At 37.8% G+C, this 26,133-nt stretch overlaps 1 pseudogene; it reads right to left on the reverse strand.

Moving 5' to 3' along the window:
• The window catches only part of LOC149264310 (chloride channel protein CLC-c-like), a 51,977-nt pseudogene that overhangs the window by 15,873 nt on the left and 9,971 nt on the right, over window positions 1–26,133 (reverse strand).

The raw sequence follows: 26,133 nt of genomic DNA on the forward strand, positions 1-26,133 counted from the left end.
TCTGCACTGTCAAGTCAAGCACTCCATTGATCTGACCCCAGGTGTGTCGTTACCCAATGGACCAATTTATCGACGCTTCGTTCTGGAGAACGATGAAATCAAGAGGCAGATTCAGGAGCTTCTGCAGAATGGCCACATCCGTCCGAGTTCATCGCCTTGTGGGAGCCCAATTGTGTTGGTACAGAAGAAGGATGGGACTTGAAGACTCTGTATTGACTATCGGGCGCTGAACAAGATCACGGCCCGTAATAGGTACCCGATCCCGCAGATTGATGACCTCCTGGACCAACTAAAGGGGGAAAAATATTTCAGCAATATTGATCTGAAGTCAGGATAGCACCAGGTACCAATCGAACCCTCTGATGTGTGGAAGACTGCCTTCAAAGCCAAAGAGGGCCTTTTCGAATGGTTGGTTATGCCTTTCGGGTTGACGAATGCTCCTGCAACCTTCATGAGGCTAATGGATGACATCTTGCGGCCATTCACCAACTCATTTGTAGTGGTATACTTGGATGACATTATGATCTTCAGCCAGAGTTGGGAAGAGCACCTCCACCACATCCGACAAGTTCTCCAAACACTGCGGCACCACAAGCTATGTGCCAATTTGGAGAAATGCAATTTTGGCATGACCCAGGTTCAGTATCTAGGATACATTATTGATTAACAGGGGGTGCATGTGGATCCAGCCAAGATCAAATTCATTCAGGATTGGCCATCTCCGACCACTCTAGCAGAGCTCCGCAGCTTTCTAGGTCTTGCCAACTTCTACCGCAGGTTCGTGTTGGGGTTTTCTCATATCACTTGGCCTTTGAGTCAAGTCACCAAGGGAGGGGCGAAGGAAAAATTCTTTTGGTCTGAATCTCAACGGAAGGCATTCATAGAGTTGAAATATCGCCTCTGCACAGCACCAGTGCTCGCTTTAGCAGATTTACAACAACCATTTGAGGTCAAGACAGATGCCTCTGACTATGCTATTGGGGCAGTCCTTACTCAACACGGGCATCTAGTGGCATATCATAGTGAAACACTTTCAGACACAGTCCGGAAGTATCCCACTTATGATAAAGAGATGTATTCCATTGTGCAGGCCTGTCGACAATGGAAGCATTACATTTTGGGGAAGGAAACGGTCATCCACACAGACCACTGACCCCTGCAGTTGATACAGACCTAAGGGAAATTGCAGAATGATCGCCATCAGAAGTGGTCCACATACCTGCAATAGTTCCATTTGAATATCAAGTATAAGAAGGGCAGCACTAATAATGTTGCAGATTGCCTCAGTCGACCACCGATCATGGCGTTAACCACCGTCCTCAACTCTTGTGGGCACGAGACTTCTGATTGGCCACTGCTCTACAAAAGCAACCCAGAATTCGGCCACACATACCAGAACCTCTTGGAGGGTCAGCATGTTCCAGATTTTCACCTCCCGGACGGCCTGTTATGCCACCTGGGTCACCTTTGTTTTCGTTCAAGTGAGCGTGCCAAGATGATTTGGGAAGCACACTACAATTGGGCTGTTGGACATTTTGGGGTCGAAAAAATAGTGGCAGTACTGCAGAAGTATTTCTATTGGCTGAATCTTCGACAGGATGTCGGGAAGTACATCAGGTCATGCACTGCCTGTGCCATTGCTAAACCGACCATCAAGAAGCAAGGCCTCTATACCCCGCTACCTACCCCTAGTCAGCCTTGGGAATCCATCCCCATGGATTACATGTTAGGCCTTCCTTCCACTAAGCATGGAAATGACTGTGTTTTTGTGGTCGTCGACAGGTTCTCAAAGATGGCCATTATGGCGGCCTGCAAGAAGAATATCACAACAGAAGCCACTGCTAAATTCTTCTTTGAACGAGCGTGGGTACACTTTGGGATCCCACAATCTATCATCTCAGATCGGGACAGCAGGTTCCTCGGTACATTTTGGTCCAATCTCTGGTCGATGCTGGACACCAAACTCACTAAGTCCACAGCCTTCCATCCTCAAACTGATGGCCAGACAGAGGTTGTCAACAGGATGATCGTACACATTCTGCACATGTACAACTCAAAGCATCCACGCACATGGGACGAGAGCCTCCCCTATGTTCAGCATAGCTACAACCAGGCTCTCCACAGCTCGACTGGCCATAGCCCTTTTCAAGTGGGCTTGGGATTCCAGCCACTATGTCCCATCGATGTGGCCATGCCATTTGCAGCTACTCGGGTAGATTCTGCTCATGTCCAGTCCGAAACAGATAAGGCAAATAGCTTCATTGAGCACATCCAACATATTCGCCAGCAGGTCCATGACATTCTGGAGAAATCAAATGCTAAGTACAAGCAACGACATGATCAACATCGGGTGCCACACAAGTTTTAGGTGGGTGACAAAGTCTGGTTGCATTTGCAAAAGGAACACCTTACCAGAGCCTATCGGAAACTCAGACCACTCCAATATGGCCCTTACACCATTACCAAGGCTGTGGGAGACAATGCATTTGAGCTCAGCATTCCCCCATTCCTTGGCCTGCACCCGGTGTTCAATGTCGACCGCCTTCGGCCATACTTTCCACCATTACTAGACACGTCCGACATTGCAGAACAACTCACACCCACAGAGTTAAATCCAGCTTGCATGGAACAAGCTGCAACTGATCGGATCATGGACACACAGATCAAGTACACTCGCCAGCAGAATATCCAACTGTATCGAGTTGTCAAAGCAGGACAACTCCTACACCAGGGCAAGTGGCTCACCAGGGACCAAGTGCAGCAGAAGTTCCCTCATCTCATGGAGGAACTCAACGCAATGGGGACCATTGCTTCCTAAGGGGGGAGGAATGATCCAGGTGGATATTGGCGGCCACCCGCTAATTCCACTTGGATCCCCTCTAGTGATTCTTTCAGTTTTTTCAGTTTCCTTAATTATAGCACAGTTTACTATTTTTAGCAGTTTTTCGGGTCCTAAACTTCCGGAGCCATTTTGAGGCCCTAAACGACGTTTTTTGGGAAATCTACTGCTAGCGATTTTTCTATCTAAAAATCATCTTTTCCATCGTAGTCCTCGGAGATATCTTTCCAACGTGCTATCATGCACGTCAAACGGAGATAGTACGACCAATTCGCGACCCCGGGAAGTTGATGTACCAACTTACCCAAAAACGGGGCCCACAATTTGGCATTTCATCTTCTAGGGTTAGATTTTGGAATGTGAAGGGTTTTTCATTGTTTCTCAACAATAAATAGGCCTTCGAGCCTCATTGTAAGACAGTTCAGAGGCATGTAGCCACACATCTCTTCTCAGAGATAAGCTACCATCGTCCTAGCTAGTTTATTTCCATTTCTGGTTGTAAGCATATTTCAGTATTTTCCATTAATGAAATGAGGTATTATTTCCGCTGCATCTTTGTGTATTTGGTTATCTTGGTAATTTGTTGCGTTCCTATTTAAGTCTGGATCACTTTTGCTCACTTCCTACATCGATTTTTTCCTTCAACCTAGTTTCTTCGATTTTGCATAATGACCATAGCTCATTGAATGGAGTAGCTTCCTTCTTCCCATAGATGCTTTATGTGAAGTTGCTCCATTCCTATAGTAGTGCATTGATCATTATGATAGTCATTTCCTTGTAAGACATTATTTCACTCAACTCATGGAGTTGGTCTCTTATTTATAATACCGTCATGGAGTTGGTCTCTTATTTCTAACACCCTCATAAAGTAGAGGTCATTCCTTCTTCTTTTGATATCTTCATCTTGTAGAGTTCTTGCCTTAACGAGATCACTTCTCTTGCAGTGCTTACAGAGAACAATTCTACAAGTTTGTCATATATTTCTTTTGATATTTCTAGTTTTGATACATAGGGAATGAGGGGATCCTTGATGGATTCTATGAGAATCCTTTGAGCCCTTACTTCCCCTTTCATGTACTTTTTAAGAGATTGAGATTCTTCCTTTGGAGGTTTTGTGATTGAGCCCTTAACATGTTCCACAACTTCATTTTATATGAGGATTAAATCTGTCCTCTTCTTCCATGCAAGAAAGTTTGATGACCCAACCAACCTATTGCTCTCCTTGCAAAAATACATTTTGATAGATTCATATGTGGGCATAAAGATAATTTCTTGTGAAGATACTCCTTGATGACAATATCTTCAATCTGCTTCCTTCTTGCTTTTGATGATGATATGATAATAGAATATTTCTTCTTGAAGAAGATGTATTCCTTCAAATAGTGATCCTTGTCTTAGAGGGAGATCACCTTGACTTCTTGATGATGTTAACAACTTCTTTCTTGCTTCTTTTGGATGAGTAAAATGGGGTTAGCAACCAAAGGCTACCTTCCAAATAATTTAAGGAGAGTAGGGCATATTTAGAGGAGGCCAACTCAAGAACCATAAGCAAGAAAAGGGGGAAGTATCTAACAAATATGGTTAGAGTACACATCAAAATCCCCATCCTTGAATGAAATGGTGGTTTACACAAGGCTCATGAGAGAATATGGGATGGAGGGTAGATTGGCATGGTCAGAAAATGAGAGAAGGGTTTTATCTAGTAAAGGAATATGGGATGGAGGTTATGTCTTTTAGGGAGGCTTTTAGCTTGTTTGACAAGTATGGAGGTGGATGTATCACAAAAAAGGAGCTTGGGAAAATAATGCATTCTTTGGGTCAAAACCCCAATGTATATTGGAAGTGGTCCAAATGTTTTATATTAAATAATCCAGTACCAAATATAATCAACCACAAAAGAGTGGTTCTAATCTACCTGTAAATGCATCATGTTAAATACACAATTCTAAATTGATTTTTCTAAGGAGAATCAACGAAATATATGAGTTAGGCCATCCATCGCCTCCATATAGAGTAAACAACAACCAGGCCCACTCTATCCTTTACAACACAAATTGTCCCATGCCAAGATGAATCTGGAAAGATACATTTAATGATATTCTTAGGCAGAGAAAAAATATGAAGCCAATATACAGAGATTCTCTGAAGGATTGCTCGAACTAGAGTCAGCTTTCCTCCTAGGGAGAGTCACCTGTGTGCCCATGATAAAAGTTTATAGTGGATTTTCTCTATAAGTCAATTCCAATCCTTAATTCCATAATAATTAGGTTGGAGCATAAATATATGATATTTAATCTGCATCCAATGCAGTGAAAATAACAACAAAAATATGATAAATCTCCACTACCAATGCATCATCTGGGTAAGTAGAAATCATATGAGATTTAATATTATTCATAAGGAGTCTAGAGACCGATCAAAAGAGCTCAATCTACCAAAGAGTAACTGTCACTTGTCTACCTACACACCTGTAGCCAAAATTACATTTAATCCATCTACCTACACACCTGCAACCAAAATTACCACACTTGTGAATTTTGTGACTAATTCTTCCACAATCCAATCTTTGATCATCAATGTCTACTTATCGTGAAAGTTGTCATCGATATTTGAAGTAGGAATATTGTCTACTAACGAATATTTTGTAATTTGCCTCTTCCATCCTTGTAGAAATTATGGTGTAGATTTGCAACTACTTGTGAAGTTTTAATCAAAATTACAAGACACAAACTTACTCTACTTCTCTACAAAAGTTAATTCACAATTTAGAACAAAAATTTCAGACATGCAATAATAAATAACACACACGCACACAAAATTTTTCCTTGGGAAAGTAATATGCTAAAAACCCCAATGTTTGCTTGCATTGATATGATGAATATAAATGTATTACAATTGCTTTGCTCAATCGAGCACAACCTGCAAGTGAATAACCTATTTGTCTGCTCACTGAGAGGCTCTAACCCATACCTAGTAAATTTATACCTCTTCTTGAGCCCATATTTCCTTGCACAATTCCTTAAGAAATTAGGTCTCTATTATTTAGGTATTTTTACAAAATGGATTGCACAATTCCCAAGGTTGATCATCTGACTACATGCAACACTTGTACACTCAAGACTAGTCTACAATTGATGTTACACTGCCTTGGAATCTCCACCACAGCTGGGGAACTCAAATTCTCCATGCACTAGATATTTTGGGTTGATTGATCAGTTAACTAGATGATCATTGAGTTTGACTGAAGTCCCACTACACAATTGGCCTTCCACTAGTTCCTCAAGTAGTTGGAACTAGTTTAACTAAAAACAACTTGAGATAACTGACTTTGATTGCTAAAAATTAGCAATCATACATGCTTAACTAAACTCTAACTCCTCCAACTTGAATTTACTGAGTAAACCGGGTGACACAAGCCATGTCACACAATTCAACTGCATCCAAGTTGTCCGTTGATGTGGAAATTCATATTTTCTCAATTTAATCAAGGAAAAATCAAATTGAGAATTTCTTACTGCATTTTTGAAGACTCCCTCTCTGCAAGAAAGGGATTATCAACCACCCCTATCCTACACCTATGGAACTCGAACTTCCCTCTTGACAAAGCTTTTGTCAAAATGTCAACATCTTGCTCCTCTGTCAGAATGGAGTGTAGCAACATCATCTGCCTCTACACACAGTCTCGTATGTGGTTATACTGGATATCTATATGCTTGGATTGATCATGAAATAAATTATTCTCAGATATATTGATGCAACTCTGATTATCACAATTGGATCCATCATCTGACCAAATAGTCCAACAAGTATCTTTCTCATCCATATCGCCTCACGTGTTGCTTGACTTGCAGCCATGTATTATGCTTTTGTCTAGCTGAGCACCACATATATTTGCTTCCTATCGTACCAAGAAACAATTGTGGACCCAACACTGAAAATTCCAATTGATTTACTCTTTCGGTCTGATGGACTTCATGCCCAATCTGCATCTGTGAAGCTGCACAACTTCACTCCCTCTGCTCGTCTGTACCATAGTCCAAACTGGGTAGTGCCTCTGAGGTACAGTAAAACATGCTTAGTTTCCTTCCAAAATAGTTTGGTTTACCTAACCATAGCTTGGCTTATCTGGTTGACTGCACAACACATATCTGGTCATGTGTTCACAAGATACATGAGTGGACCCACTAGCTGCCGATAAATGGTAGCATCCATTTCACCTGAAGTGGCATCCTCCTTCCTCTAGTTGTTCATTAGAGGTGTCTCCATGGGTTTACAACTCTCCATGTAGAATCTCTGTAGTATCTCATTTGCATACTTTCCTTGAGAGACAAACAATTCCCCATCACCTTGCCATACTTCCAACCCAAGAAAGTAGTGCATGAGACCCATGTCCTTCATTTCAAATTCCCTTGCAAGGTCCTCCTTGCAAGATATGATCAACTACTCATCACTAGTTAAAATAAAATTATCAACATATAAGGAAATAATAAGCAATTTACCTTCTATCCATATGTGATGAGGTTTACATCCACTTCACTTATGGTGAAGCTTAAATCGGTGAAATAAATATCGATCTTGGTGTACCAAGAATGAGGTGCTTGTTTGAGATCGTACAACACTCACTTGAGTCTGCACACATGAGACTCTTGATAAAATGTCTCAAAACCTTTTTGTTACTCTATGTACACCTCCTCCTTAATAACCCCATTGAGAAATGTTAATTTTACACCCATCTGGTCGATATTCCACCCCATCTGTGTAGCCAGACCAAGAATTGATCTAATGGATGAGTACCTTGCTACAAGAGAAAAGGTCTCCTCATAGTCAATTCCCTCAACTTGAGAGTACCCCTTGGCCACAAATTTGGCCTTATACTTCTCTATGTTTCCGTTTGTTTCCTGCTTCACCTTGAAGATCCATCTCAAACCCACTATTTATTTATATGCTAGTCTTGGGACCTTTTCCAAAACATTGTTCTTTGCAATGGATTCATATTCCTCCACCATTGCATCAACCCATACAGGTTGCTCTATTTCTTCCTCAAAATAGGATGCCTCAATCTCTATAAGCTTAGTCATAAGAGCCATGTAGCCAATGTACCTCTTGGGTGACCTCCTTTGCTTACACAAATTTGAAGGATATACCACATTCTCACTTGCATCCTGCATAATTCAATCAACTTCCTTAGTTCTTTTTTTCCCTTTTCTAGAGTTTTTACTTTAGTGAATGTCTCCACTCTCTGATACATAATTTATGGTTTCTCTATTGAACTTCCTGAGGTTCCTCGTCTGGAGCTAAAATCTCATCTTTTGGTGGGATCTAAAGCTCCCTCTCAAGAGAGCACCACATAGCTTTTTCCTCATCAAAATTTGCATCCATTCGCACAACTATAATTATGAGTGATGACAAGTACACATGTTAGTTGTGGGGAGTTTCTATGTAACCCACAAATACCCCCAATTATGTGGTCGACTAAAGCTTATTCCTTGATTCTTTGGAGACATGGTAGTAAATAGAGGCTCCAAAAATCTTGAAGTGCGACACATCCGACATTCTCGAGAAATCCTCCATCATTCCAAGAATCCAATGAGGACTTCAATTCTGCAAACAGACTATTGTATTGCATGCCTCAACCCACAAATGTAGAGGTAGGCCTTGGTCATGCAACATCACCCTCGTTGCTCCCAAAATGCTACAGTTCTTTCTCTCACCCACCCCATTCTAATGTGGGTTGTGGGGTGTTTTCAACTCTCATCGAATGCCTTCTTTCGCACATAAATTTTTAAATTCATTCAACACATACTCACCTCCATTATTTCTCTTGAGAGCCTTCACCTTCTTGCTAGTTTCTTTCTCAACTAGTGGCTTGAATTCTATGAATTTGGAGAATGTCTCATCTTTCTTCCGCATGAAGAGATCCAACACTTATGTGAGAAGTCATCAATAAAAATGACAAAATATTTGTGTCTAGCAGTGGAGGTTATCGAGAAAGGTCCACAAACATCAGAGTGGATCCTTTCTTAGACTACATGCACTTTGTTGTCCCGATCATGGAATGTAGTTTTTATGTACTTCCCCAAGGTACATCCTTTGCATACATCTTGTTTCTCAAGTGCTCCTTTAGGGAGGCTAGTGGCTATTTGTTGTATAATATTCAAGGTGCCATGATGCAAATGGCCAAGTATTATGTGCTAAAGTTCACCTACATCGTTGCCCTGCACTTTCTCTTCCTTAGTGCTTAATGAAACACAATCTTCCACATCTAACTTATATAGATTCTTCACACAAACCTCGATATTATTCACCTGTCTCATGGCTATGTGTCTCAGGAATGTTTTTCCTTTGTTGAAGATCACGTCATAACCACGGTCTTCCAAAACTGCAATAGAGATGAGATTTTTCTTTAGGCATAGAACAAACATGACATCCTTGATCCTCAGAGGGTAGCTTGAATCCCTCTGAAAGGTGACTTTACCAATACTGGTCATGTTGTACCTTTTGTCGCTTAATGTGCATCTGGAGATATTTCTCCTCTAGGTCACTGAAAAAATCTCTACACCCTGTCATGTGGAACAATGCATCTGAGTCCAAGTACCACACGCTCCCCATCACTGTGTTGGACATGCATGCGATAAGGGTAAAGTCAAGGTCGAACTGTGAAGCCAAGGCTTCACCCACTACTCCTCCTAAGGTCTTCTTGCTTTCCTTTTTTGTGGGAACTTCGTGGCATAGTGCTCGTATTCATGACAATGGAAGCATTTAATTTTTTCACAAACCTTTCTTCTTCCCCCTTGGCTGGATTCTGGTCTAGTTTGAGATTTCTTCCGTTTTCCCTTCTTTCCCTTTCCAACCAATGCAAAGTTTTCTTCATCCTTGCCCTTGGATGAGGTCCCATCTTTGGTATTCTGCCTTATTTCCTCCTGTACCAAATCGTACCATAAGTGTTCCCTATTCGGTAGTTTCTCCCTCCCATTCACTTAATATTGATAGCTATGCCAACTCTTGGGAAGGCCCAAAAGGGCTATTCTTACCAAGTCATCATTTGAAACAGTAACACCAACTCCTGCAAGCTCATCACAAACTTGTGTGAACCTCCTCAGATATTGCAGGATAAAGTCATTCTTCTACATCTTGATATTTCAAAGTTTATCCTTAAGCACCAACTTTTTGTGGTCACTACTATTCTAGAACAGATTTGTCAGTGCCTACCACATTGCATAAGGATTTTCTTTCCTATGGAGATTGCTGACAATTTGGTCATGTACTCCCTCCAATATTATTCTCCACACCTTGGCTACAACTTTCTTCCACTGAGCAAGGTTTTGGGCATCAGATTTTGTTGGTTTTATAACATCTCTCTTAATGTATTCTAGCAATCCATTGTAATTGAATACCTCCTCCATGCGATCCTTCCAGTCAATGAAATTAGATCTGCCTTCCAAGGCATACTCTAGACTCACCCTGTTGAAGGTCATCTTCTCAGCTCCTAAGAGATCTTGCTACGCTAAACTACAAATTCAAACCTCTTGAGAAACAAATTCGAAATTCCTGCTTCAATGTGAACCTTGCTATGATACAATATAGAAATTATGGTGTAGATTTGCAACTTCTCATGAAGTTTTTTCAAAATCATAAGACACAAACATACTCTACTGCTCTACAGAAGTTAATTCGCAATTCTAAACAAAAAATTTAGACATGAAATAAAAAATAAAACACATGCACAAAATATTTTTCCTGGGGAAAGAAATATGCTAAAAACTCTAATGCCTTCTTGCATCAATCTGATGAATATAGATGTATTACAATTTCTTTACTCAACTATGCACAACCTGTAAGTGAATAACTTATCTCTTTGCGCACTAAGAAGCTCAAACCCAAACTTTGTTGCTTTATACCTCTTCTTGAGCCCTTATTTCCTTGTGTAATTCCTTCAGAAATTAGGCCCCTATTATTTAGGTTTTTTTTCCAAAATGGATTGCGCAATTCCTAAGGTTGATCATGTGACTGCATGCAACACCTGTACACTTAAGACTAGTCTACAACTAATGTTACACTGCCTTAGAATCTCCACCATAGCTGGGGAACTCGAATTCTTTGCATGCCCTAGCTATTTTGGGCTGATTGATCAGTTAACTAGATGATCACTGCATTTGATTGAATTCCCACTACACAACTAGCCTTCCACTAGTTCCTCCAACAGTTAGAACTAGTTTAATTGAAAACAACTTGAGATAATTGACTTTGATTGCTACAAATTAGCAATCACACATGCTTAACTGAACTCTAACTCCTCCAACTCGAATTTATTGAGTAAAATGGGTGACACAAGCCATGTCATACAAGCTAATTGCATCCAAGTTGTCTGCTGATGTGGAAATTCAATTTTTCTCAATTTAATCAAGGCAAAATCAAATTGAGAATTTCTTGCTGCATTTTTCAACAATCCTTTAGGTGAATCTAATCCATGTTGCCAATCCAACACAACAATGTGCTAATAACAACAACCAATGGATATAAGTAGCGTTCAAAATAAATAAAACAGTAAAAAAACGCATATCAAAACACAATCGATGGAGACCCTGAAAATACTTCAACTATGTTACCACCTACCCACATTCATCGAAAGTGCCTCCATCGCTCCTCTCACAACGTACACCTCTATTTTCGGCCTCCATCGCCCTAAATCCCATTAGTTGTTGTCAACCTCCATCGCTCTAAATCCCATTAGTTGTTGTCAACCTCCATCGCTCTACTTCTTGAAGAACCCATCAATAGTGTAAAGACGAACCCCTAATCCTTTACCTTTTCTACTAGCACCTCATATTGAAAATTTTAAGACAAAAGATTTATTTTGTCTTATAAAATTCCCCTCTGTGTAGTAGTGTCGAATGTAAATACATACAAGTTGTCTCTAATCGTATCAACAGAGATTGAAGGGACAAAAGAGTAATTAATGTATGGGAAATCTTTCCAGGGAAAGTTTTCACATTCTTCAGAGTCGGCTACCCCCACAAAATGAAGAGCCCAACAAGTTGTTGTCTTTATATAAGATAACATGACTGGAAAGTGAAATAACAACGTTGGTATAAGTGCGATACAGTAGTAGCCCGCAAGCTGGCGGACTTAGGGTGCATTGTCAGAGTCAATTTTGTAGTTGTTAGATAATATTTTCTTAAATTGATATGTTTTTATCTTAATTGTTAATTGTCTTAAATGGGTTTCATCTTAAGTGGTCATTGTCTCAAATATAAAGTTGTTTTAAATATTTTTGTCTCAATCTGTTTTTGTCTCAAATATAAAGTTGTGTTTTAAAATAATTTTGTCTTAAACTATTTTTGTCTTAAAATAAAGTTTTGTCTTAAAATATTTTTGTCTCAAACTCTTTTTGTCTTAAAATATTTTTGTCTTAAACTGTTTTTGTCTTAAATATAAAGTTTTGTCTTAAAATATTTTTGTCTTACACTGTTTTTGTCTTAAATTTAAAATTTTCTCTTAAAATATATTTTCCTTAAGTTGTTTTTGTCTTAAACATAAATTTGTCTTAAAATATTTTTTTCTCAAATTGTCTTTGTCTTAAATTTTATATTTAAGACAATTCAATTGATATTAAACTTTAATGTAAAATAATTAAAATAAAAAGTGACTTTTTAAGCCAAAATATTTCTTTTGTCTTAAAAAAATGTCTTAAAAGTGCCATTGGTGTAGTAGTGTAATAATTCCTTGAGCCACCGTGCCCTAAAAGAGATGCAATGCAAGACCCTGTGTGAATCAGGGGACCTTCCTTCCCTAGATCCAACCCAGCAGACACAACACATATACTTCCAAATACCTGCACACACCCAAAATATACCACCCATTAACAAACAATTGAAACCCAAAAATGGTTACATTTCAGCATTCACATCTGTAGATAATGGAAAACATAGCTACCATTCTCTGTGACATTCTCCACACACTAACTAGATAAAAGCTCCCATAATTTAGTTAGATTTTTTGTGGGCCTTGGAAACAGGGCTCCATTTGAGCATAATCATGTACAGATCTTTTAATGGGAATTCACTTGAACTTGATATGCAGTAACCACTAGCAGATCCACCCCATTCCGATAAGCCTTGATTTCTGGCACACCAGCCCTTGCTGTTGTTGGTGCAATATAGGCAGTAAGCGCTACCGCCAATAAAATTAGTGCTAGATTAGCACCACCGAACATTGAAAAACCCAAGATATACCTAATGTTTAATACATTTCAACCAATTGTAAAAAACAACCCAAGATATACCTAATGTTTAATACATTTCAACCAATTGTCAAAAAAATAGAACTGAGCACTACACTCTGCGACAACACCTAACAACAAATATTTTTACTCAATTGAACTAGTCGAATTCTAATCTGGTAGAAATTCAATACAAACTAACACAACTTCTCTATCTGGATCAATATAAAAGAATGAATTGATCATTGTAGGAAAAGCGAAATAGGATGATCCATCAATTCAGTGTAACTATGCTTTGAATATGGACACAAGCACAAACCCATTGAACTAGAGTAGAGCTTCATAAATTAAAGAGATTTAATATTGTACCTATTCTATAGTATCAATCTAGAGGCAACAAGCATCTTAAACCTTGCAATGTTCTCTACTGCAAGGTTAACAAATGCTGCAATGACGCCAACGCAGAGGCCAATCAGAAAGGCCAATGCCCATTTGAGCAATATGTACTGAGATATTTTACTTTGTTCTTGATCTCCAATTCTACTTAAACAGGTCATTCTCTATAATTGTGCTCATTCATTCACAAAACAAAACACTGCAAATATAAACAAAGCAAAAGAGAGTAATTTTGGATCAAGATTAGAGAAGAAATAAAATGGATTCTTACTCATAATCCAATCTCTCTAAGGGAGAGTCTGAAAATTGTGATATGCAGTAGACCCAACACGTTCTCCATGTCTTTGTTTGATTAAAGTTTCGCGTAAGCCTTGTTCCAGCACCTTTGAATTTTTCTGGCAATTGATATCCCCATTTCCATCCATTGCTCATTGATTGATATATCCCCAGTGCTCTACTCTCATTATCTTTATCACCAACGATTAAAATCCATAGAAGGTGATAGACACCATGCACATATTCTCTACAAGTGTGGATTGCAACGAGAGGAAGATTGAACTTGCCATCAATAGCTGTAGAAGCCAAGAGATTTCAAGATATTTCAGATCATATGAAGATGAAATTTTATTCTTACAAGAATCAAGCAAGCAATCTCGTCGATCTTTGCATTGGTCCGAAAATTTGGGCATTGAATGCTTTCTAAGGCATTTCAGAAATAAAACATCGAGGACATGGATATCAACTTCATGGTTGGGTTTCCAGATATGAATGACCCATCACCATTTTTGGAATCACGAGCCCAAGTAGATTTTCATGTGATCTAATGTTTGTTTCATGAGGCGTCTTTTAATATATTAAAAAAAGGCGGCTATATTTTAAAATTGTTTTAGGTTTAGTCAAAAAAATTTATTATAAAGGTTAATAGAGAAGCTTATAAAAGGTGTTTGTTGAAGGGCTGGGAGGTTTACTCGACTGGATATTCTTTTTTAAGTTTTCTTTTATATTAAAAAAAAATGTATGGAAGTTTTAAAAAACGTTGTTTTTTTATATTAAAAAAATGGTATAGAATTAAAAAAAAAAAGTTTATTGGAAAGTGTGTTTAGGGTTTTGAAAAGGTTTGTTTATCTACAAATGTTTTTGTTTTTTCAAGCATGTCAGTGTTTTGGGTGAAGAGTATTTTTATTTTTCAGCTAGTGACTGGCTCAAAATAACTTCAATATGCAAACACACACTAAATTTGGACTTCTCCAAATATAGACTGAACTCAACGTAACTCACACTTAACTCAGTTAAATCACACTCTACATCTAGACTACACTTAACTCAACTTATCTCTTCATGCATCACTCGAATTGGATTTTGCTATATCTTCATGTGAGAATAATTACTATTTCCAACAGTCCCCCTTAATTACTACCATATGACTCAACATAACTCCAACATGACTCAACTATGGATGCTAGGATTACAAAAAAAATTGATTCAATCATCACTCAAACATGCCTTCTGGTCTATGCCTCAGCTAGGCTTACAAAAGCTCAATACTATTACAATTTAACATTTTCTTTTTCATTTCTTCCAAATTCTATATTCTTGAAATTGTCTCATTCTTTGTTACATGTTCTTGTTGTAAGCTCCATATTTCTTTACTCATTGTTGCTGCAATTTTTCTTTGACTTGTCTTGAATTTGTGTTGAAAAACAATATCTGGTCATGTCTTCTACAACATCTTCTTCAAAGATTCGTTCAACTATAGACTATTGCCACAACTCTTCATCTTCAAATTGTCTTATTTTCTCTGCTTCTTATGCGTCATATTCTTGAGTTTCCTTTTTCCATATTTCTTGATAGCATAATCTTATCTCTTATTGACTCCATCGCTAAAAAGGTGTTTCAATACATTCTTCCTTGTTCTTAGAAACTTCCATGTCCTTCTCTTCACTTTCATCATGAGGTACTGTTTTTTTTTCCTGTAGACACTCAAGATCATAATTAGGCTTACATGTAAAATCATAATCATGTTCATTTTTCTCATTCACCACTCAATTTAATTCTTTTATTCCAGTTGTTGTTTTAAGAGTCTCGTCATTTTGTTCAATTAGCTTATGAATCCATTCTTCAATGAACTTCTTGTGTTATATGTGTGTTAATTTTGTGTTCCTCGTCTCTACCTAACCAACAATATTCAAATGAAATTGTGGACCATGGACATGTCATATTTTATTATGCTGGGGCGCCTTCAAAAGTTGCTTTGGGAAATACCTGAGCCTGCCATCATGGAAAGATTCACAGGATACCGATGACTACCATAAGTTATAGAGGGAAATTTACTATCAAAATCGTGAATGACCCCAACATAATAGGTTAAGTCACAGCTAGTGAATGATGATGGGCATTGGCTGTTGTTTGAAAATGTGAAAAGATAATCATGGATTTAGAAATGAAAGGAATTTAGTATTTAAAACTCCATTCATGTAAAGAGATTATAAACATATGCAACCATTTTTATTCTTAACAATAAAATCAAAATTTTGATTAAAAAATTAATCTAAAAAATATTTATCAACATAATTAACCCAAAAAAACAACATAATTAACCCAAAAAAAAAAAATAAATAAATAAAATAAAAAAAAAACTTTAGTTCATGCCGCCATCCACCAATCCATTCCAAATCACCCTCAACACTTGAAAATTATATTTTCCCATTGAAATCTAATCCCATTCAAGGCCTTTGAATAAGCTTCCTAACATTTTGTGCAGTTTAAAAAATATTTTAATAATATTAATAAAAGTATATCTTGTCATGGTTGGCTTAGACCCATAAAATTTTATTATTTGATTATCAATTTCAATTTAAGGGTTTGGATATGTACCTTGTAATTTTCCTTTTACTTCTCTTTCATGTGCACCTTACTTTCATATCAACTCAAACTATTCATTCTGCTTTATAATTTATTAAAGATGGACTGTTGAGTGGATCCCATGTCGTTTTGTATATACATTATGAATGCATGTGTACACGACTGATGTATATTCTTATATAATTTATGAAATAAAAACATGAATTTACATGGACAACATGCCTTATATGTAATATATTTAAGTTTATAAGGACTCTTATAAGACACATGAGTACCCGCAGGTCTTGATGGGTTTTATAACAAAACAGGTCACTCGCATAGGACCCTTGGTCTCTACTTGTACTCGTTCAAACTAGCATAGAACCCATCTACTCATATTGAACCCGTGAAGAATCGCATGTGACTCATATAGGACCCGCATAAGGCCCTTGGACCCACTCAAAATTCATTTTGTGGAGATCTATTTTTATTTTTATTTTTATTTTTTATTTTTATTTTTATTTTTATTTATTTATTTATTTTATTCTATTCTATTTATTCTATTTATTTATTTATTATTTTATTTTATTTTATTTTTAATTTTAATTTTAATTTTTTAATTTTTATGCATTTATTTATTTTTTATTTTTATTTTTATTTTTTATTTTTTTCTGTCGAGTCTTATACGGGTCATTCTCGAGTCTTATACGAGTACAAGTCGTGTAACATTGATATATTCAACTTGACTTTTGCTCAACTTATACGGTTTTCAGCATTTAAAATGCACCCTGCCATGCAATGTAATGGTAGCAACTCCAAAGGCCATAAGAATCCAACCTATGATTGATGAGTTCTCAAGAGTCATTCCTAACTAGGGAGCAGAAGCATCATTGAATTGAAAGAATCGTCTCTCTCTCGGGAAATATCATGATAATTGAATCGAGACTGTTCTTAAGGGAGAATAAATGGTAACCATAAATGAGGCCCACAAAGTTGTTACAAATTTAACACTAAAAATCTCAGATTGTCATGCTAAGTTACACTGATTGATCGAGGACAAAAATTTATAAGGAGCAACGCCTCATTATGAAACTGTCAAAGGAACATTATTATGAAAGGGGCACAATTCACTCAATTTTTGAAGGTTTACAATTAAAACAAAGTGACAGGAAGCAATATTTGATTATAGGTAATAGAAAATTATGGAATTTGGTTGTTGGAGAACAAGTTATTTAATTTTTTAGGTTTCTATGAGAAAATGTGTTATAAATATTTTAAATATATATATATATATATATATATATATATATATATATATATATATTTTATTTTTTAATTAAAACTGGGAAATGTATATTAACTAGCTTAGATCCATATTAACCATGGATCTATCAAGTGTGAGGAGGGATCGAATATGTTGAGATGCAAACCTTTTTTTGAGTGCAAAACTTGAGGAAAGGTTTGCACTTCGAGAGATTCATTAGGGGAGTTTTGAGGTAAAAAATGGGTCTCCTAAGGAAATTATAAAATAATAGTGGAAATAATAAAATAAGATTACAGTACATCATCAAATTTTAGAGGGAAAAAAGAAAAAGCTATTTTTTCAACTCATATTTTCAACATATCTCCCTATGGGTTTACTCAAAGTTCGAGTGGCAACACTCATTGGATGCAAAATTTGATTCCTCGTCCAAGGAGTACCCATGTTTCATACTTTCAATGGACTCTGCCACATGAAAAATGGGAAATAAATGAAAAATGTGATTGTAATCACATTTTTTCATGTATTCCTCATTTTTCGTGTAGCAAGATCCATTAAATGTATGCCACATGGGTACTCCTTGGATGATGAATAAAATTTTTCATCTAACGAGCACTCTCACTCGAAATTTGAGTAAAACCTTAGGGAGATAAGTTGAAAATACGAGTTGAAAAAAGTAGTTTTATTATTTTATTATTTTTAATCTTCTTACTTTTTTACTGCAAAAATGGTGAATCATCCCCCATGGTTGACATCATCATCTTGAATCCTATTGGTTTTTATAAAGTTTTTTTTGGTTGTACATTTTTCTTAGGAGGCTCATTTTAGACCTCAAAATTCCCCTAATGGATCCCTCTCAGAGCTTGATAGATTTGGGGTTAAGATGGATCTAGGTTAGTTTTAGTCGTGTAGCCGTGGAAAATTTGTTGAACATCTAATTATTATGATCATTTTAAATATGTTAAATATGTATAATATTAATATGGTCATTTTCATTGTAAATTTACGTAATGACCTCAGTTTGTTGAGATGATAGAGACTATTAATAACTTTAATGATGAAAATTGATGAAATAAAATTTTTGAATGCATAGTGGTAATGTGACAGTGTTGAATGACAAAAAATGTGAATAATAAGAATGTAGTCAATTACAAATAGTCTTCATTGCGATCAATCACAAATTATTTTCTTCTTTTGTTCTTATTGTCACACCTGTTAGTTTTGTCATCTTTTCATATGGATCATATGAAAAGGGTAGTTGAAATCATAGATCATTCAAATAATTAATTTGCACTATTGCAGTAAACGTCATACCTTGTCTCTCTTTTTCTTCAATATTAGTAGTAGTTTTCTCCAAAGTCAATCATTGTGACTTAAGGAATGTTAAGCCTAAAATAAGTTTCAATGGTAGTTCTCTTCTATTATCTTATTTGAATGCAAAGCGACAAACATTGTTGAATGATGGAAAACATTTCAAGTGAACATTTTATTTAAGATTAAAACTTAAGTATTTTATTTACGATTGAATTATTGTAACACATAAATCAATGCACGTCATTAATAATAAAAAAAATTGTATTTAGACTGAAATCAATGCACGTTATTAATTTAATTACTTTGAAATTAATGTACATCATAAATCTAGCTAAATCAAATAAAAAATCAACAACTACACTGAAATCAATGCAGTCTGATTAATTTATGAGTCCAGAAGGGTAAACTCATCGGTCTTTTCATGTTTAAAGAGTCTGAAAAGGACTGAAAAAAGAGCGACTCTTTGCCCTATCTGATTAGTTTAATGAGTCCAGATAGGCAAACTCATCAATTTTTTCATCTTTTAAGAGTATGAAAAGTACCGTAAAAAGAACAACTCTATATCTTGTCTGTGTAATTTAAAGAGTCTAGACTAGACAACTTAGTGGTCTTTTCATATTTAGAGAATCTGAAAAGATCGTAAAGAGAGACTCCATGGTGGTCCCTTTGTCATAGTTGTTAACCAGGTGTGACAAAAGGTTAATAGTATACCCGAATCGGTTACTTTTTTGTAAGCTAATCTATTGAACCCGAATAAATAAAAACCTATTTTCAATAGATGTTGACCACATGTTGTTACGAGTACAAGGTGACGGACTAAACTCATTTTTCGTCGTGAAGTTTTAATGAGTCACGCGACAACAAACTCAATACCTTCATTAAAAATTTTAATGATTCAAATGAAGAAAACTCAGGGTATCTTTTTTAGTTTAGTGAGCGAGAAAAACAGGGAAAAGAATGGCTCATCCCTTCTTCATAGTTTTACGACCTCGAAGGAGGGGGAAAATTCGAGGATTTTTCAATTTAAGAGCGAGAAACGGTCCCAAAAAAGAAAGTGCTCTTGCTGCTGCCGTATATTTTTAATGAGCCCAGTAACAAAAACTCAGGATTTTTCGGTTTAACGAGTGAGAAAAGTACCTAAAAGAATGCTCGGGTCATCTTCATCAGGTTTAACGAGCAGAAAGACTAAGCTCAGTATTTTTCAGTTTAAAGAGCGAGAAAAAAACGCCTAAAAAGAATTCTCCCTTGGTCCTTTTCAGTTTAATGAGATGGAAAAGGATCAAAAAAGAGTTGCTCAGAGCATTGTTGTATAGATTTAACGAGCGCAATGATGAAAATTCGGAAATGTTTCTTATCTTTTAAAGAGAAATAAAATATCACGAAAAGTGCTCTGTCCATTGTCGCAAATATTTAACAAGCTTAACGATGAAAACTCAGAGATGTTTATATTTTTTAAAGAGCAATAAAATATCTCTAAAAGTGCTCTATCTATCGTCGCATAGATTTAACGAGTTCAATGATAAAAACTCGTAGATGTTATATTTTTTAAAGAGTAATAAAATATCTCAAAAAGTGCTCTATTGTCTTTGTAGTATTTTAATGATCCCAAAGAAGGAGACTCGAGGTTTTTCGGATTAATGGGCAAGAAAAATACAATAAAAAGAATGCTTTATCTTCTTCATGGTACTTTAACAAGCCTGAAGAATCAGACTTGAGGATTTTTCGAATTAACGAGCAAGAAAAATACCATAAAAACAATGTTCGACCTTCCTTGATCTCATGCTTGAAAATAGAAGGGTTTATGCCATGCATTTCCTCATAAGACCAAGGAAAAACATCGTAGAAATCCCTAAACGGGGAGGTGAAGCTCATAATTCCCTTAGGATTGCGATTAGCTCCAACCTGCATGTTGTCCACGATGCCTATCATGACAGAAATATTTATGAGCAATGTTTTTGAAATATTTCCCATGTTTCCTTCCACCTCCAAAGTTTGGAGGATCGTACAGGGTGAGGAAATGATTTATGGTATGTCAGGGGAAGGGATTTTAAGAGGCATCATGTCAGAATCAGATATCGAAACATGTTGGTGCGAATCCTCCCAAGGTCACTCTTCTAAACTCATGATCTCTCTAATAGCTTCGTCCATAAGTAGGACTTGATTGAGTGGATCGAAAGAAGGAGCGGTTATCGGAGGGGCAGTTGTACCATTGGCAGAAACCAAAGTGACCGGAGATTCGAATGCAAATTGAATGGCTTGGTAGGCCGATTCAGCTATTGACAACGGCATTTTCTCTCCGTATGTGTCAATGTCTGAAGGAGCTGGTAGGATCCATGGATCGGTCTGTTCATGAGGAATAGACAAAAGCATATTGACCATCTTTGAAACCTTCGATCGTTGAAGAGGTAAACAACCCATGAGGGAAGAAGCCTTCAGTAGACCGATACCTAAACTGACATAAGAGTCAGTTCCACCTCCTACTAAGGGTACTAAGCCACTTGGTAATGGTGAATAATCAGGGGTGCAGAAAGACAACTGATCTACTGTAACTACCTTTCCATCCAATGGGAATTGGATGATGGGAAAGATAGTAGATATGGCAACCGTCATGGCATATGTCCAGCTGTGACCCAGCAAGAGATTATAGTTGAGTTTTTTGTCTACGACTTCTATGTCCACCATTACGGTTTTCCCACACAAAGTGATGGGAAAACTAGCTAGGTATCATTTTTGGATAAAGGTGTAGCCGTCAAAAGCTTTAAGGGAGTTCGATGGCAGGGATAGGGTTGGAGAACCTAGGGCGAGCCAACATGAAGCTGACATGACATGGGTAGAAGCACCTTCGTTGATGATAGTTCTATGTATACCTTTACCTTTCAAAGTTATATGCACCTGGAATGCAAGCTGGTGAGAAAGGGGAGGTTTACACTTGTCCATGTCGAAAATAGCAAGCGTGGAATCCTTTGGGTCGATACCACCAATAGCCGAAAGCAAAGCTTTCCGTTGTGTTGGGCATGTTTGTAATACTTTGAGCGCCGACATAGCTGATGGCACTTGCGCCAAATCCTTTACAATGTTGTAGTGTTGGGTGGCACGTGCAGATGTATTGTGCATTGTACATCAAAGTGCCCATTTTGGGGGTCGAATTACAAAGTCCTCAACTATCATTGGGCGGCGATGGGTTTTGACCTAATGATGGTTCTGCTGCAGGAGCGACAGGAGCTCCATAAGATTTGGCTCTTGTGGTGAGTTCTACTGTTTCAGATGTGAAAATGGTAGAAGATCCTTCAACAGTTGAAGGATGTTGCAAACCATCGTTGCCCCTTGCGGGGCTTGCAGTTGGTTTACAATAAGATTTTGTAGTAGGTGGTGATATGGGTGCCTCTATCCTCCCCTTATTTTCCATCGAACTTTGGGATGTCCATTGGTATTTTATGCAGGATCAACAACCATTGTAAGTTGTGATAGATGGGATCATTTGTCAACTTGTATAAGTCGGGGATATCCAACGTTTCCAAAAACGGCAGAGAGTTAGGTGCCCCTGACTCAGACCATGGTGATGACGGATGACTTGAGGAGCTTTGCGCTCCTCCCATCATTTGGTTCCCCATGGTGTACATGGGTTGTGTGGTGTAGCAGTTGCTTTGAGGTATGGTGTTGTAGAGTGGATTTCCATGAGGATTTGATACTGGGGTATGGAATTGCCCCTAGTATAAGCGGTGCCCCCTTGACTCATTTGAGTATGTGAGTAGGGTGCCCCCATGGACTGGTTGGGAACCCCTTGTGGATTCCTGTCTGACATAGAACTGACCATTTGGCCTTGATTGACAAAGGAAACACTCATGTCAATTAGCGACTGACCATGCATGCCTAAGAATAGAGGGGGAACTATTACGTTCCCTACCGGCATGTGCATATTGGGAACCCCCAAGGTATATGAATCTGGGGGTTTGAACTGTACATTGGCAGCCGACCATGTTGTTGGTAAATGGGAACCACACCCATAGTGCCGCATTGAGTGTTATAAGGAGCACTATATGTGGCACTTGTCGAAGATATATAGTGTGGCACCATAGGGGTGGAACCTAGCATCTGCTAGGTTCCACTCATAGAGGGTGTCGTGTGAGTAGTTGTACCTGGGACAAATGGAATAGTGGGATTCCACATTACCAGTGTTGTGATGACTGTCAACTGGGGGAGTGGTAAAGGACCAAAAGTGTCCCTAAAGTTCCACAACCCGTTAGGCGTCGACTGGATAGATGGGAATGTTCCACCTACTAAAGCAGGAAGTATAGGTACCACGGGAGCCAAGACAGGTTCCAACGGATCCATGAGCGGAGGGTTAAAGGGGGGAAGAAATCCCTCGGTAAAGAAATCCTCTGGCAAACTTGAATCGTCGGTTGTCCAAACAGATCCCCTATAAGATCTAGGAGACTGATCCATCGAAGATGAGGAATCTGGTTCAGTGGAACTCGACGGATCTTCCACAATGAGTGGAGGAAGTCCAAACAATTGTCTAGAGTGACGACGAGGGCTCGATGTAGCCACAATGACCGTTAATTTTAAAAATAAATTTTTATTTTGATATTCTTTAAAGTCTCAAATGATAGCACTCAAGTACCTAAAAATATAAAAAATACACTAAATATGTCAATCAACAAATAGAGGGAAATTACCTCATCTGATAAGCACCAATCGTTGGAGATGAAACCCATTATCTCAATGAATAACAGAGAAGGATGGCCAAATGTACGGTTACATTTACACTAGATCTTCACTCGAACCTCAGATTGAGGGGCCAAGTACTCTCATGAAGATGAGCACCCTCCCAAAAACTGAAGACAGAGTAGATCCGTCCGTGTTAGGTACCAAGACAACTCGTCCCAGTGACCTTGTGTAAGTACCTAGAAGTTTGGCCACTAGAGATACCTCAAATCACAGACATCACCCGGGATCACCCGAGGGGACATAGTCATAAACAGCATGCTGTGTGCGCAGGATACCTCAGTCCCGACTCAGTTCTTAAATCCCCGAAGGGACCCCCAATACATAGAATGCCCAAAGGATTTGTAAGAGAATGTGAGCTACCTTCAATTACAGTGCGATGTTGTCTCGTATTTCGCTTCGTTGTTAATGGAGTGGTCCCGCTAATATGAGTGCATAAGAAATTTTTCGCTCATTAATGACACTAGTTTTGGTTTCCTTGGGCAGTTCACTCACAAGCTTATCCCAAGATCCTAGCCTAGCTAATGTTGGTTTGCTCAAAAGTGTAACTAATTGATTTTAATGTAAATTTTATGTGTACTTTGATTATTGTCTTCGGTAGGGGTGTTGACATATGAAATATGGTGAGACTCTTGACTCAATAAATCATGCAAAACAATGCTCTAATTTTTTTTTTCAATTTTGATGCAAACAAGCTTTATTTTACATATTCATCTTTTTCACATATTCATAGATTCGTTTGTGCATCTATAGTCTTTCAACACATGCATAACCAAAAGATTCTTTTCCAATATTTCCTAACAACTACTAAAAACCAAAATGAAGCAACTCACAACTATTTAAACAGAAGGATGAGTACAAAATGTCAGTATTTCTTTCAGAAAAATGTTTTTTAAGAGAGAAAAACCAAAACTTTTTCCTAAAAATAAATTTCTAAGACACCAATTTTGCTGACATAATATAGTTATAGATCTTATTTCAGCCCATGAGAAGATTTTCCATCCCTTTTGGTCCACAGATACTACTGGAAATGAAGGCAAAGGGAGACTAACGCTCTGTAACAATGGTTACAAAGAGTTAGTAGGGTCACTAACGCTCCCTATACACAGGCATAGTGCTTTATAAAGCTCTGTGTAGCCTGGTAACCTGCGTTAGTGTGGGAAATATTTCACAACAAGGGTTTCCAAGATCAGTTTCTGATATGAATGTATACAAGTAGGATGCAACAAGATATTTGGTGGATCAGAAAAGGATTGCTGAAGAATAGGGAGCTCTTAGAAGGAAGAGAGAACTGAGAAGAGTCAAGGTAAACCAGGAACTAGATGTATAGTCCCCAGCGGAGTCGCCAATTTTGCTATGGGGTAAAATGCACGGTGTATGGAAGATGAAAACTACCCTCAAAGGCCTTCCTGGGACCTTTGACAGATTGTAATATTATCTACAGAATCTACCAAGTTATACACATGTTCATCTATCAAATATAAGTTAACAAAGTATGGAAAGAGGATTACCTCAAGTCTCTTCTAGATTTGTTTGGAGATCGCTATGCAGCCAAGAAGGACTCACTCAAAGCCGGCTCCAAATCAATTCCTGCACAAAGGAAAGGCAAACACAATGACAACGTATAGTCTTGAAAACTAATATGAGAATGCACAATGAACATCTATTTGCATACAACTAAACCACTCATCTAAACAAGTATCGAAATGAACAACTCAATGAACAATGTTACTGACACCATGGAGTAGGGAACACAACTGCAGTTCTGTATTAATAACAGAAGAGTGATTACAACCATCCATTGTATTAGTCTGCCCTTGCCCCTTCTTCTTCTCTCTCTCTCTCTCTTTCAGCTCACTTCTTCAAGTGTATGACAGTTCATAACAGCTTACTAGGCTATCCTTTCAAATGCTCTAACCCCTTTCACAATGGCCCTCTCACTACTTATGTAGCAATCGAGTTAGGGCTGCCAAGCTCCTCATGGATTTCATTAGGGAAAAATAAATGAACCTAGCTATTTTTCCAGCGCTTTACCATTTTCCTTCTTTTTCAGACTAGAATTTCCCCAAATAGTTTGATTTTTGGGAATTTCCCTGCTTTACTTGAGCAAATTTAGGGATAAATATCTAGATATTTATGAGAAGTTTCATTGGCTTGACCCACTGAACATCTCTTAGTTTCACTAATGCTGCCCCTAGTCTAACAACTTGAGTTAGCAGGGTCACTAACACTCCCCTAGGCTTGGTGACAAGCTTTATAAAGCAGGTTAGCAGTGCACAACCAGCATTAGTGTGGATTGATGACCTGCAATTCTGGTATTTGCTTCAATCATGCTGTCTTTCACCTTTGAGTTGATGAGGAGGTCATTTTTTTGTATAACATCCTTTTTGTCTTCGCTGACTCCTCCTCAATGCTGTCAACCTAAGCCTAGAGGATGTCGATTTGATCATTGATCTGCTGCAGCTGGGTATGGTCTGTTGTTATGGATTAAAATGCACGGTGTATGGAGAATGAAAACTACCCTCAAAGGTCTTCTTG

The sequence above is a fragment of the Pinus tabuliformis genome, chromosome 6 (assembly GCF_031772625.1).
Source record: "Pinus tabuliformis cultivar Carrire ecotype Pingquan chromosome 6, CPIR1, whole genome shotgun sequence".
Lineage (NCBI taxonomy): Eukaryota > Viridiplantae > Streptophyta > Pinopsida > Pinales > Pinaceae > Pinus > Pinus tabuliformis.